The 14,196-nt window shown below is 42.0% G+C and overlaps 1 long non-coding RNA gene across 1 annotated transcript in view; it reads left to right on the top strand.

Annotated features, from left to right (window-relative positions):
* Window positions 1–1,140: 1,140 nt before the first annotated feature.
* The window catches only part of LOC308665222, a 29,893-nt gene continuing 16,837 nt past the window's right edge, over window positions 1,141–14,196 (top strand). Inside the window, exon 1 of the long non-coding RNA XR_014025841.1 lies at window positions 1,141–1,178. This is a non-coding gene — a long non-coding RNA (uncharacterized lncRNA). The remainder of the gene's footprint in view (window positions 1,179–14,196) is intronic.

The raw sequence follows: 14,196 nt of genomic DNA on the forward strand, positions 1-14,196 counted from the left end.
TAATGGCCCCAGGTCTCCCTCCCCCAAGCAGGGACCAGCTCTATAGAGATGCAGATGTAAATCCAGGGAGCTAGGAGATTAAGAAGACAAAGACCTAAAATCTACATACCCCAGCCCAGGTAAGCAGGATGTGACCTTTGGACATAATAGGAGTAACCCATCACCATCAGAATACCAGAAAGGCAAACCCAAAGTCAGGTCAGAATACATGACACAGGAAATAGCCTCAAAACAGGAACAGGAAACCACTCCAGACAAAAGGCTCCAGAATGTATAGAAACCCACTCCCTACATGTGTTCACTCTCTTTTCTGCCAGCCATCTTCCTGTCTGGTTCTCCTTTTCAATAAACTACAATCTTCTTCCTAAAGCAGCAGCCATGTTTATTCCCGGCTTGGACTGAACCACGATGAAGCTTTTCTTTCAACACTCCCAACAATTTAAAATTACAACCACCTTCTTCCTTCCTTCCCTGGCCAAGACTGTAAGGTACACAGAAGTTGAAATCAAAAATATCTGAAGGGCACCAAATAGTATGGTTTAAGTGTAAACTGTTTTGGTTTCACAATAATAGTTTCAAGTGTTTTGTGTTCAAAACAAAAGGTCAACTACTCACCAGGAAATGGAGATATTTGAAGCGACACTGTTTTGGATGTTACATATCGACAGGAATATTTTCTTGAATCTTGCCATTAGAGTTTTTTAAAAAATGTTTTTCTTCCTGTGATAGTATGACATTGCCTCTACTATTACTAGCTTTTGCTGTGTGGGGGTACATAGAATACTTGTTTATTGGGAAGGATTTAATTGTTCCACTTATATATTACAGGTATACTAATACAGGTAATCCCCCAGGTATGAATGTTAATTTAGTGAGTTTTCACAAAAATGAATTTATCCAGAAAGGGTACTTACATTAGAAATTCAAAATTTCAAACAAAAAGAGCCCTCCATAGCCATGTCACCTGGATTCAGTTACTTCTGCAGCAACAACCATTTTTATCTCTGTGACTTGCCTGGGCCAGTTGGGTTACAAATACAATTTCCTGAAACTGGAAGGCGGGAGTTTTTTGGCCCTGGTCACATGGCCAAACAAGAGCTGAGCCAGCGGCAGTTTGTTTTTGCTGTTTTGGTGCTGAGTGGAGAATCTGCTACTGCTTGGGCTTGAGGATTGCTTCTGTAAGTACTTTAAAATATATATACCGTATATACTTGAGTATAAGCCGAATTTTTCAGCCCACTTTTTGGGCTGAAAAATTCCACTTCGGCTTATACTCCAGTCAACAAAAAACCTTACCGAGGACTTGTGCGCGGCCGAGGCTTTGGTGCTTCCGGGATCGCGCGCACCTCTCCCAAGCCACCGCCGTCCGGAGACCTGCCGAAGTTTGGGGAGGTTTGGGGAGGTGCGCGCGCAAACCTCCCCAAACGTCGGCAGGTCTCCGGACCTCTGCGCCCTGCCTGCCTGCTTCTTTCCGCAGCGGAAAGAAGCAGGCAGGCAGGGCGCGGAGGTCCGGAGACCTGCTGACGTTTGGGGAGGTTTGGGCACCTCCCCAAACGTCGGCAGGTCTCCGGACCTCCGCGCCCTGCCTGCCTGCTTCTTTCCGCAGTGGAAAGAAGCAGGCAGGCAGGGCGCGGAGGTCCGGAGACCTGCCGACGTTTGGGGAGGTTTGGGGAGGTGCGCGCGCACCTCCCCAAACCTCCCCAAACTTCGGCAGGTCTCCGGACGGCGACGGCTTGGGAGAGGTGCGCGCGATCCTGGAAGCACCGAAGCCTCGGCCGCGCGCAAGTCCTCGGTAAGCTCCGGGCGGTCACTTACTTCGCGTCTCCTGAGGGAAGGGGGGGCGACTGGAGCGGGCGTGTTTCCTCGCCTGCTGGGCGCCGCGATTTGCCCGGGGAACGCGCGGGCCCCGAATGGCAGCGTGGAGCGAGGAAGCGGACAGCCAGGGCTTCCCCTAGAGCCGCGGCCACACAGGGTATTCCTGTGTATTCAGGCTTGCAAAATGGCGGATCGAGCCTCTGCTGGCGGCGGAGGCTTGCAGAACGGCGGATCGGCTTATACTCGAGTCAACAACTTTTCCCAGTTTTTGGGGGTGAAATTGGGGGTCTCGGCTTATACTCGAGTCGGCTTATACTCAAGTATATACGGTATATTTTGTTATTCTATAGTGCTTGCAAACAAACAGTTTGCAAGCACTACAGAGTAACAAAAAAATATTTTGGAACTGCTCTGCTTTTTAAGTACTATACTTTGGAAACTATTGTGTTTGTAAGTAGAGTACTTTGCAAAGATAAAGTTTGTTTGCATTTTCCTTGTAACTGCTTGTAGAAATGCTAGCCAGGATCTACACAAGGCATTCTATAACATTGTGTTTCTTTGCTTTTATTTTGGAGATTAGTTAGTATATATTACTGTAGTTTGCAGGTTTTAAATTAAAATTGCCTGCAGAAGTTGTGGCTGCCTCATCACTGGAAGCTTTTAAGAAGAAACTGGATGGGCATTTATTACTCTATTGTGAGAGCAGTAGATTAAATTAGATAGCCTCAAGGTTCCTTCCATCTCTGTTAGTGTTGCAAGGCGACAGTTGTACAAAATCCCTTACCCATCTCCCTCTGGGTGCCTGGCTGGAGACTCTTCAGCTAATTAGTGGCAAGTGGTTGTGTTTTTTTTAAAGCATTTGCTCTGGGCAGTTGAAGATGCTTGAGCTAACTAGCAGCAGGTATTTTAAAAAGTATTTGCAATGGCTGCAAGCCCTGCTTGGAGGCAATTTAGTTCCTGAGCTGGCAGCACTGGAAACACTGGTGGGCAGCCAGCAAGAAAGCCTCTCAGTTCAATTAAGTGGCAGCGATCAATTAACAAATGGGGGAAATAGTTCTTCATTCATTTAAGAATCCACTTGATTCCTTTAATGAATTTGATTTTAAAAATGTGTAAAATTGAGTCTGATTCATTTGATGATTATTTTTTGACTTACAAGCCTTATGGATGGGCTCCATTAGGTTTGTACCTTGAGGACTTCCTGTATAGTCATCACCTCATTTGCTACATAGTCATGGACCAGCCTTTTATTTTTGGAATTCAGGCTGGTAACAACTAGTAACCTTTTAAAGGGCAATCAAAACAGTATCTTTGAAGACTGATGTCTGGGCCTCTTTTAAGTGAACAAATACTACATATTGGGTTGTATAGGTGCCCTATGTGTGTGTGTGTGTGTGTATATATATATATATATATATATATATATATATATATATATATATATATATATATCTTCTACAGTAAGTGTTGTGAGATTGAACAGTGATCTGCTATCAGTGTCTCGTACTGAAACCAGCTTGTTCATCTTGTAAAATGTGCTCTCATTCTATCTTATTACAGAGCTTCCACCAGAAATGCCTTGCAATAATTTGCTGATTGTATTCAGTCTGATGACTTGTAATTTGCCAGCTTGTTTCCCTCTCTCTCTCTCCCTCCCTCCCTCCTCTACCTCTCTCTTTAAAATAGAGATAACTGTTGCAAAACAGCAGTTTTCTGAAAGGTTCATTGTTTTATCCATGTGAGCAAGTTGGAATGCAAGAAGCAGGCTCACTAATCACCATTAGTCCTAATTAATTCTGCTGGGATAAAATGCAACTTCTAAATAATAACCACACTGGAGGGAGATCTCAATGGCTGAGTTTGTACAAATAAACTCTTATCATTCATGTCCTGTAAGAGATGGTGGTAGTTATTTTTGTTCACTTAGGGCAGATGGGCTTATTTAACTATATTCTTTTCACTAAAAACAAAACAAAAAACAAAACACCTAACTCTGAAGATAGGCCATTCTCATTGGATTGTTCTTATGGCTACTCTGGCTTATGCCCATTTAAGGTTTTATGAGTCACATCTTATTTTAGGCATTCTTAAAGGACTCAAAAAGTGTTTCTCAACTCTAGCAATTTTAAAATGAATGGATGTCAACTCACAAAATTTTTCAACCTTTTCACTGACTATACCATTTTTAGAATATGGCAACATTCGAGTACCACCAGTCACCTAGCAAGATGTCAAAAACTTGATGACCCAAAAAAATGGAAAAAAGTGATAAAATACAGGTAGTCCTTGACTTACAACAGTTTGCTTAGTGACTGTTCAAAGTTACAACGGCATTGAAAAAAGTAACATGACCATTTTTCACACTTATGACCATTGCAGCATCCCGAGGGTCATGTGATTTACATTCGGATGCTTGGCAACCAATTCATATTTATGATGGTCACATTGTTCCAGGGTCATGTGATCGCCTTTTGCAACCTTCTGACAAGCAAAGTTAGTGGGGAAACCAAATTCACTTAATACCATGTTACTAATTTAATCTCTCTCCCTCTCTTTCTCTCTTCCTCTCTTACTTTCTCCCTCTCTTCCTATCTCTATTTCTCCCTCTCTCCCTCCCTCTTTCTCCCTCCCTCTTTCTCTCTCCTTCTCTCTCTCCCTCTCTTTCTCTCCTTCTCTCTCTCTCTCCGTCTTTCTCTCCCTATCTCTTTCTCTCTTCCTCTCTCCCTTCCTCTTTCTTTCTCTCTTCTTCTCTCTCTCTCCCTCTTTCTCTCTCTCCCTCTCTCTATTTCTCTCTCTCTCTCTTTCTCTCCCTCTCATTCTCTCTCTCTATCTCTCCCTCCCTTTCCCACTGTCTCTTCCTTCTTTCGTTCCTTCCTTCCCCCCCTCTTTGTCCCTTCCTCCTTCCCTCCCTCACTCTCACTCTCATTGTCATCTCCTTCCTTCCTTCCAAATCCATTTTTACCAAGAAACCTGATGCCCACTTAACTTGAACACTTCTATCATAATCCAAGCAACCACGCCCCTCAAATCACTTTACAGACATAAATTGAGGAAAATTAATACTCGGTATAGCCCAAACTATCACAAGAAGACATGCTCCTAATGATAAGAAATATTTTCTGATGGGGGATTTCTGGTTAAGAAATCAACATGAGCTCATCATCACTTCCTAACAATAAGGCCACTTAGGCATCTTGAGCCTCCGTTACTGGAAAGAGGCTCAGGAGGAAAAGGGGCAGCTGGGGATGCCCTGAACTATCTCGTGCTCACCCGCCCGCTTACCGGAGCTGCACGCCAGGATCAAAAGAACCACAACCCGTAACAGGAGGCAGCAGTCATGATGAGGCCACTCGAAAGCGTTTTTGTTTCTCCCGCCATAACCTCCCCTCCTGTCTCTCTCACCCGCCCCCATCATAAAATAACCCTCCCCTCCACGGTGGCCCCCACAGCCTGTTGGAGAGCAAGAGCCATGGCAACATGCCCTCCCACTCAGCGCGAGAGTTTAACGGCATCACCCAATTGCAAGCCACTTGACAAGGGAGTTGACTGAAGTGACAGTGAACCAATCAACAATCAGAGCTGAGGCTCTCGGCATGCGGCAAAATTGATATACAGCAGGGGGGTCTTCAAACCTGGCCCTTTTATGACTTCTGGACTTCAACTCCCAGAATTCCTCAGTCAGGCACGCTGGCCCGGGCATCAATTTGGAGGCAGGGAGGGGAGCAGCCGAGGGCTGCCCATGTGACCTTGAAGCGGCCACCTTTGAAAGTATCAGTGCTCGAGCCAGGCGGAGCAGGCGATAGGAGAGGAATGGGCCAATTGCCTTACCAGTAACTGGGACTGATTGGCATTTCTGAGCGCAGCTCAGCTGTACTTACACATGCTGATCCCGCGCTCCTGCCCAGTTAACTTGCTTGCAGAAAGCAAGCAGAAACCAAGAAATGATCTGGGCAGGGCCGCTAAATCGCCGTGTGCAAGTACAGCTGAGCTTCACTCAGAAATGCTGATCTCACTCACTTGCTTGTGGAAAGCAAGCAGAAACCAAGAAATGAGCTGGGCAGGAGCGCGGAATCGCCATGTGCAAGTACAGCTGAGCTTCACTCAGAAATGCTGATCCCCCTTGCTTGCGGAAAGCAAGCAGAAACCAAGAAATGAGCTGGCACTGGCAGCGGCAACAGCAGAGAGACAAAGGGCCAGACGCCCCTGCTCCTCCTCAGCATGTGTTCAAGGCTGTTGAAGAAATGATGGGGGGAAAAAGCAGAGCAAGGGGGAGGAAGACGACCAAGACACTCGCCCTGTGAGCACCTCCTGGAGTTTGTCTTTACACTGCCTCTAAAGCGGTGAGTTAAAAAAACCCCCAAAAGATGGGGGGGAGAAAGGCGATCAGTCAGCCAAGAGCATGGCTGTTTCAGACTTTAAGCCCGCAATACAGGCAACACTATGCACTTCTCCTGGCCTGAAAGGGGAAACTGGCGGGCAGGCTGGCTGGCTGTCACAGAGATGGCGAAGGGTTAAATGCTGTGAAATGGGGGAGGGAGTCAGGCAGGTGCATTTTTCCCTCCACACCCATGTTCTGATGGCTTCACCTGGCACGCATCAGCAAAACAAATGTGTGCCTCGATTCCCACCTGCTGCCGTGGGATGAGTCCTCCAGGAGGGCGTGCACCATCTGGCTGCTTTGCTTTCCCCTCCGTAAAACTGGGCACCTCGGGAAAAGGAGAGGGAGAAAATTCTCCAGCCCCGGGAGGCAATGTGAGGGCCATGAGGGGTATCGCAAGCTCACGGGGGGGGGGGAGGAAAAGAAGATGGAAGAGAGTGAGGCCGCAACAGAGAGAGAGGGAGAGAGAAGGGGGAAAAGAAGGAGAGGGCGGTTGTGATGTTGGCGCTCAGAGCCGCAATGTGAGTCGTCTCAAACACCTACCTGCCGAGGGAGTGGATGGCTCTGTCCCCTTCAGGCTCACGCTTACTTGTGGAGTAAGAAGAGTGGTGGAAGGGTGATATGGATCCCACTGGCCCACACGCACAAGAAGAAGTCAATCCGGTTGCTGCACGAGTCCCTGTGGAGGGCAGGGCCTCACTCTGCGCCTACGCTCTTCATGCACCCTCAATAAGGTTCCTGCAAGCCACTGCCAAGCAGCATGTTTTCCGCAAGCAAGTGAGCTGGGAAGGAGCGGACCAAGGGGGGGGGAGAGGAAGGTGACCATGACACTCGCCATGTACCACCAGTTAGATGCTCGCGTACCACCAGTGGTACGCATACCACCAGTTGAAAAGCTCTGTTTATAGTGTACTGGAGTGATATAATGCCGGTCCTTGTTTTTCTTATTTGGGTATAACAATTTATATCCAAATTGGGGTGACTCTGGAAAAGAACTAATTGTGGTATCCCAAATCTAAAAAAGGACAAATCCTTTCTTCCTATTATTTCATTCCTATAAATAAAATAGCATCCTCCTCAAAAACACAACAAGTTGTTTTCTGCCCCCCAGTAGTTTGGACTTTCTATTTTATTTTCTTCTGCCCCAATAAGCAGCTAATATATCAGTTGCACCATTGACACGTTTATGTGGCATGCTTATTATTTTCTTGGTTTTTTCTTTGTTTAAAATTCCAATGTCTACAGTTCCCACTTTTAATTGCTGTACTATATTTCTATTTATCAAAAAAAGACATTGTGCTTTCCTTCACATTATGTTTTAACTTGTTCTCTGAATCTTACCAAATTTCTTTTTCACTGTAATTAATTATTCCACCTCAAGTTCTGGCACACTACGTTTACTAGAAAAAGTAGCAGATTATAATAAGCACAGCACCAGACCATGGCTACTCATTTCCTTTAAACCCTCTCTTTAAATTTCCTAGTGCCTATTTATGAACCTTCTGATTCTTCAACCAAACCTGTCACTCATCAATCAAAAGTGGAAATAAAATGACTTATACAAATAAGCACCGTTACAGCTGATCTGAAATATTGGAGGTGCTCATGTATTTAGCAAGAGGATCTTTTTTAAACAACTGGAGCAACACACTGTAATGAAGTTTCCAACTTACATCAACCAGCCTTCATAATCATAAATATAGATATGCCTTTTTTGCTTAGATAAGAATCCACAAAAGTACTCTTTCAAATAATCCTGCAGTGTGCATAATCACTTCCATTTAACTTCCACCCATTAATCTGATACTTTAAGCGTATGTTCTTTCTGACATGGTTCCTTAAGAACTAAAAGAAACGGGCCAAATTGTTTTACATGAGGCAACAAATCTAAAACCATTCATTGCTGTTACTGCCATTGTAATCTACAAACTTGCTAATCGTAATAGAATAGTCAATTACAACACTATGGTTGTGATATGGCTAACTCTTAGGCAGAGAACATGGGAAAAAGTGTGTGTGTAGATAGATAGATAGATAGATAGATAGATAGATAGATAGATAGATAGATAGATAGATAGATAGATAGATAGATAGATAGACAGACAGACAGACAGACAGACAGACAGACAGACAGACAGACAGACAGACGACTGACTGACTGACTTGTTATTTTTTACTGTGGACACATTGGCACACATTAAAAATGAAATTTAGTTGCTTGCTCTCAAAGTGTACACTTACATAACACACATTTAAACATGCTAGATACAACATATGTATAAACCTACACCCTTACATATAAATAACATGTAACTATTAATCACTGTCCATTTGGAATATATAACGGAAAGAGGAAGCTTTAGAGTTCACAAGGTTAACACTGTATGGCACAAAACTGTGACTGGATCTGGATGTTCTGCTTCAGATGCCACGAAGCCTCCTCCCAGAAGGTAAAAAAGAAAACAGGTCATGAAGAGGGTATGTAGTGTCCCAGGCAATCTTATGGACCCTGCTGAAGTAACGCCTATATGCTATGTCCTGGGTGGAAGGGAGGGAACTGCCAATAAACTTTTCTGTCAACCTCACCACTCTCTGCACCACCTTCCAGCCTGAAGCAGTGACGCTTCCAAATCAGACTGTATGCCATATAACAGAATGCTCTTGATCGCCCCATTTTAGAAAGTGAAAAGGACAGGGGAAGGAGATGTGCTATTCTCATGTGACACAGAAAATGCAGGTGCTGCTGTGACCGCTTCACCAGTGTCTTCACCAATAACACTTCAGCTATGTTGTTTGTGCCATCTGTAAACCTGGCTTTCCTCTGAAGGGGTTAGACATCTTTCCCCTTATGTTTCCCCCTCTTTATACAAAGGGAGAATCCGACCTGTAATTCAAAGTTGGATTATCATTTTCAGGTCAGGGATTGCAATATCATCCAGACTGAGGGCAGACACATGTTTACTGATTGGCGGTGCTTAGCAGGTTTAAAGATACAGTTGCTGCTTTGAATAGCCTTATATTCACCTCTACTTTTATTCTGCTGGACGTTGTGACAAACAGTGGTTATAGCTGGTATACATGTATAAATGCAGAAATGAATGGTGTGCTACTCCCATGTAAGTCACTCCTGGATTTCAGTGACACAGTCTTGGGGTGTTTTTAGGAAGCGCAAGGGATCCTATCCATCCTACCAGCCAATGTTGATCCATCTGTTCTATAGATAGAATGAGGAGATAATTGAAAAGAGGCTGGGAAAGAGAACTTTTCTTCCTAGGGCTGAGAGAATGACTGCTCCCAATTCACCCAACTGGTTTTGTGCATAAAGCAGGACCATAACTCACAGTCTCCTGGTTTCCAGTCTGCTGTTATAACACCACACCAAACTGGCTCTCAATTCTTGGCATTAAAACTCATTAAAGGAAATCTATGTGAACCTTGGTTCCCTGATTATACTCGAGTTAAGCAGCTTATCAGTTGAGAAAGACAAAGGATTTTGAATTTAATGAAAAAAGTCTCACTGAAATGCCATTGTATTATCTACTTTAGCTAAAAAGACAATTAACTATTCACTTTTTTCTTCCCATTGTTCTTTATTCTTTTCCCTTATATATCCTTTATATGACAGCAACCTGTCTCATCCTCAAAAATGAAAAGGTAATTGGAAATTCAAACAGTTTAAGGTCATTCAGACTATTAGAAACCTTTAAGAACAGTGATAAAAACAAGGTATTTCATTCAGCTTTAACCTTTAAAATAGAAGATATGCTCACAGCATCTTGGTCCCTTTTTTAGGTGTGCATCAATAATGATTCCAATAAATTATTTGCCAACTATGGAATGACAGGTTACAGACAACAGAAATGAATAAGCACTGATGCACTGTATTATCAACTTAATGTGATATTTGATCCCATCTCAAATGGAGACTCAATAAAATTGGAATTTTCTCTGCTTCCTTTGTCTCTGCATTGTTCATTCAACAAATACAATTCTAGCTATATTACAACTGTTTGATTCAACAAGGAAGAAGACTATGGTATCAATATAGGTGTCAAGGGAGAGCAAAAACAGGTGTGAACAAAGGCAAATAGAAAATTCGCTATGGCATGACAAACATTAAGAAGATATTTTCTTTTATTCCATAAATAGCAAAAACAAAATGACTTATTAATTTATAGTAATTTTTTTATTTGTATTGTTTCTTTATTTTTGCCTACCACAAATATGCTTTTAGAATTGAAGAGGTTCTAAGGCAGGAAATAAGTATTTTGTATTAGTTAGGCAGTTCTGTCTTGCAGCTCAAACATACCTTATTTGATTCATAATTATGGATCATTTACTATGCTCTCTTTGCCTTTTTGTGGAATAGAACAAAAGAATACTAGAATGGAAAAAAAAACCCAAGTTCATAGAGTCACTTTTCTCGTATCTCTTTCCATCCAATCTTCATTTGCAACTTGTTTGAGGTTACCCCTTCTACCTAGGACATTGCTGCTGCTGTGAGCTCCTAAGAACAAATGCTTTGGCTTTAAAGATCAAAGACATATAAATACCATGCTTCTCAAAGCCAACCTGTCATTTCTGTGACCTTAGCAAAAGTACAAAATATCTCTTTGACACTGATCAGTCACAAAACAGATAGCAGGTGTGAAACTGAGTTAGAATTCATCAAAAGGTACAGCTATGTATGCTATGGAGAGAGACAAAGTTCATATCAAACTACATATAGTTCATCAAAGCAAGAATATCTGTTCTGGAAATGGTTGGTTTCAAGATTGTAATTACCACTATTTCTACTTCCTGTTTTTTTTATTTCCTTGGACCACATTCCTCAGTATTCCATGCATCATCTCTACCCTACAAACAAAGGAATACATATATATATATATATATATATATAGCACCAGGGTAGAAAAATAAACAAACTGTTTAATATGCAAAACACTTAGCTTTCATCGGCCAAACTGCCGATGTCGTCAGAGGAAGAATAGGACATCTGGGAGTTTGCCTATATAGCTGGCTGCTTTTGCACCCTGCTCATTGAGCGGGTCACCAGTCTATTGACTTCAGACGGCCGTAGCATTTCTAAATGTCCTGCATTTCTTCATGTGCTTGCAGAATCAGAAGTTATTTTTTTATTCATGGTCGCTCTCCTGGTGAGCATATACACATCAGAGAGCCAATTACTCAGCCGCAGTTGTTTTGTACCTCGCCCCCCCTTCTTTGGCCAACCCTGAGCCTCCATCTCAAGACCTAAAGCCGGGCATGTTGTGGATTTGTCCTTCTTGGGGATTATTGTTGTGGCTATGCCCTCCAAATCAGGATCTAATACATGGCATGTTCGAAGGTCTGACACAGGGCACATTGAAGATTCATCCTTTCTGGGGATCGCTGTTCTGCCTGTAGCAGTGTTGTTCAGGTCCTGCAAAGAGCAGGCTCGTGCCCGTCATAAGTCATAGCATCGTTCCTCCCATCCCCTTAGCATCTGGTAAGCAGGTAAAAGGTCTGTATGACAGTTAATGGAGTTTTCATCAGATAGCCATGCCTGCTTGAGCAATCGGCTGCCCTTGGTGTTATCCCGGGCTATGGCCTCAGCGTTGGCAAAATCAAACATATGGTTGTAACTAGCCATATGTGCCCACACCTGTGAGCATTGTTCTTGTCTCCTGATCACCAACTCATGCTCATGTAGCCTGGTTTTGAGCCTCTTAGTTGCTTCCCCAATGTAATTGCATTGGCAATTTTTACATTGAATCCTATATATAACTGATGATCTTTCTTCGTTGGGGAGTGGCTCTTTAGGATGCATTAACCTGGCACACAGAGTTTGGTCAAGTCTATGGGCGACATTAATATTGTAAGGGGCTAACAACCACGTAGTAGCCTCGGACACTCCATTAATATATGGGAGTGTCATCTGTGTGGTCAGCATTGCTGATATGTTATCTGATCGGCTACTTCAAGATTTATGTGTCCGGTTGTATCTCCTAACAAACTCAGCAGGACACACAAGATACAGCAGGACACACAAATTGACCTACAACCAGCCTACGAACCCCTCAGAATCCAAATCAACCATACATCCAACCAGCGACAGCACAGACCCTCAACCAACCCACGCAAGCCCTCCCACCAGCCATTCACCTCCCAATGACCCTGACCTGATGTAACCTACCTATCACAAGACCTAGCACAAGACCCTCATTGATGACTCACACTTGACCCATCACAAGACCCTCACTTGACACACCCACACCTGAAACCCTTAGAAGAACATTGACACTGACATCCCATAAACTCCACTGAACATGTTACCTAGCCTGGTAATGAAATGCTCAGAAACCAACCCACAAGCTCAGAGAATGAACCTAACCCTCAATATCAGTTCATGCTTCAAAGTGGACTCTTTGATGCAACATAAGTAAAATTAATACATACCAGTCCTTAAAGTTACAGAACAATCTCTCTTTTTTTGCTATTTTGTCCATCTGCAATTTGTTTTCCATAACTTATTTTGTGTCCAGAATAAATAATCTTAGAATGTGATAAATAATAATAATCTTAGAATGTAATAAATACTGTGATGCATTTCGATGTTTGTTTCTGCAGTTACCAATGGAGACGAACTTAGGATTTCAATCATCTGGAATCTAATAAATATTTTATCAGTTTTGCTGATTCCAAGACCATACCTGAAATAATATTACACTTCCACAACGGAAAAAATGAATGACATTCTTAATCTAACAGCTTTACAAACAAGAGAAAATAGAAAATCCATCAGTGGAATAAACAAATGAGTTATTCCTTCTTCAAAATTGTCAACTTGGATCTATTTTTCTTCACTTCTTATTAGTTTCTCACAGTGAATGGAAATAATCACACCCCTCAGCTATATATCTATCATTCTAGATTGTTTTCTGGGCAAATTCTGTATGTGCCGTTGAAAGTATCATTTGGAAGACACTACTTTATTTTCATTCTGCATATTTTTAGGAGAGAATATAAAAATGTTTAGATTGCCATCTGCTCTCCCTCTCCCCCTCTCCCTCTCTCTCTCTCTCTCTTTCTCCTTCTCTTTCTCTCAAGAGAAAGCATTTCTATTCTGGAAATGCTCAATGCAGCCCCTAAAATATTAATCCAGGACATTTTTATTGCATCTTTTTAATCTACTGACCAACTGGTGGATTAATTTACTGATGAGTTATATATAAGGATATAGACAAATTTCTCTCTCTTTTCATGAACTGAATTTCTGTGTCCACTTCTAATTTTCTAAGTGAAATGCTAGTGGTAATTCCACTTCAAATATTGATGCTGCATTATCTCCACTAGTTTTAATATCATTCTGACATACTCGGAATAACAAAATATAGTATGTCTTTTAGCAGCAGACTTATCTAAAATCCCTGTTATTAATACTCTGCAAGAGAATGGGAGAAATACAAATTCATTGTTAATCTTTATTGTTAAATACTTAATTTTTAGTATCTTCTGGATCCTGGTTTTGGAAGAGAAAGTATTGCATCTATAAATCAATTTGATATGTGCATTATAAGATGAAAAATTAAATATATTTTTCTGTTATTGTTATGCAAAGAGAATTTAATCTACTTGCACAAACACATCTACATTTATGATTCATAAGACATGGGAAGTGATGAAATCTCTTTAAAAAGGATGTCTGGATAGTCTCAAAAATGTTATGTTTGGCTAGTAAAACTACTAAAAAGCCTATTTATGTTATTGAAAAATCATGAATTTTGTTTGAGGAGAAAGTAACATTCTGCCATCCCCCAGTACCAAGTATGAGGAAGATATGGTAAATAGCTAATTTTGTTCAGCGAGACTTTTTCTTATGCAGCCAAAAAAATATATTCACAAAGAAAAGTAATAATAGCAGGCTTGGGAAAACTGTTTACAGAAATACTCAAAAGGTTTGGAAGAGGATAGTTGTAAGTGCCTACACAAAAATAGAACATGCTCAGTGATCTGGAAAAAAT

Source organism: Vipera berus (genome assembly GCF_964194415.1).
Source record: "Vipera berus genome assembly, chromosome: 3".
Lineage (NCBI taxonomy): Eukaryota > Metazoa > Chordata > Lepidosauria > Squamata > Viperidae > Vipera > Vipera berus.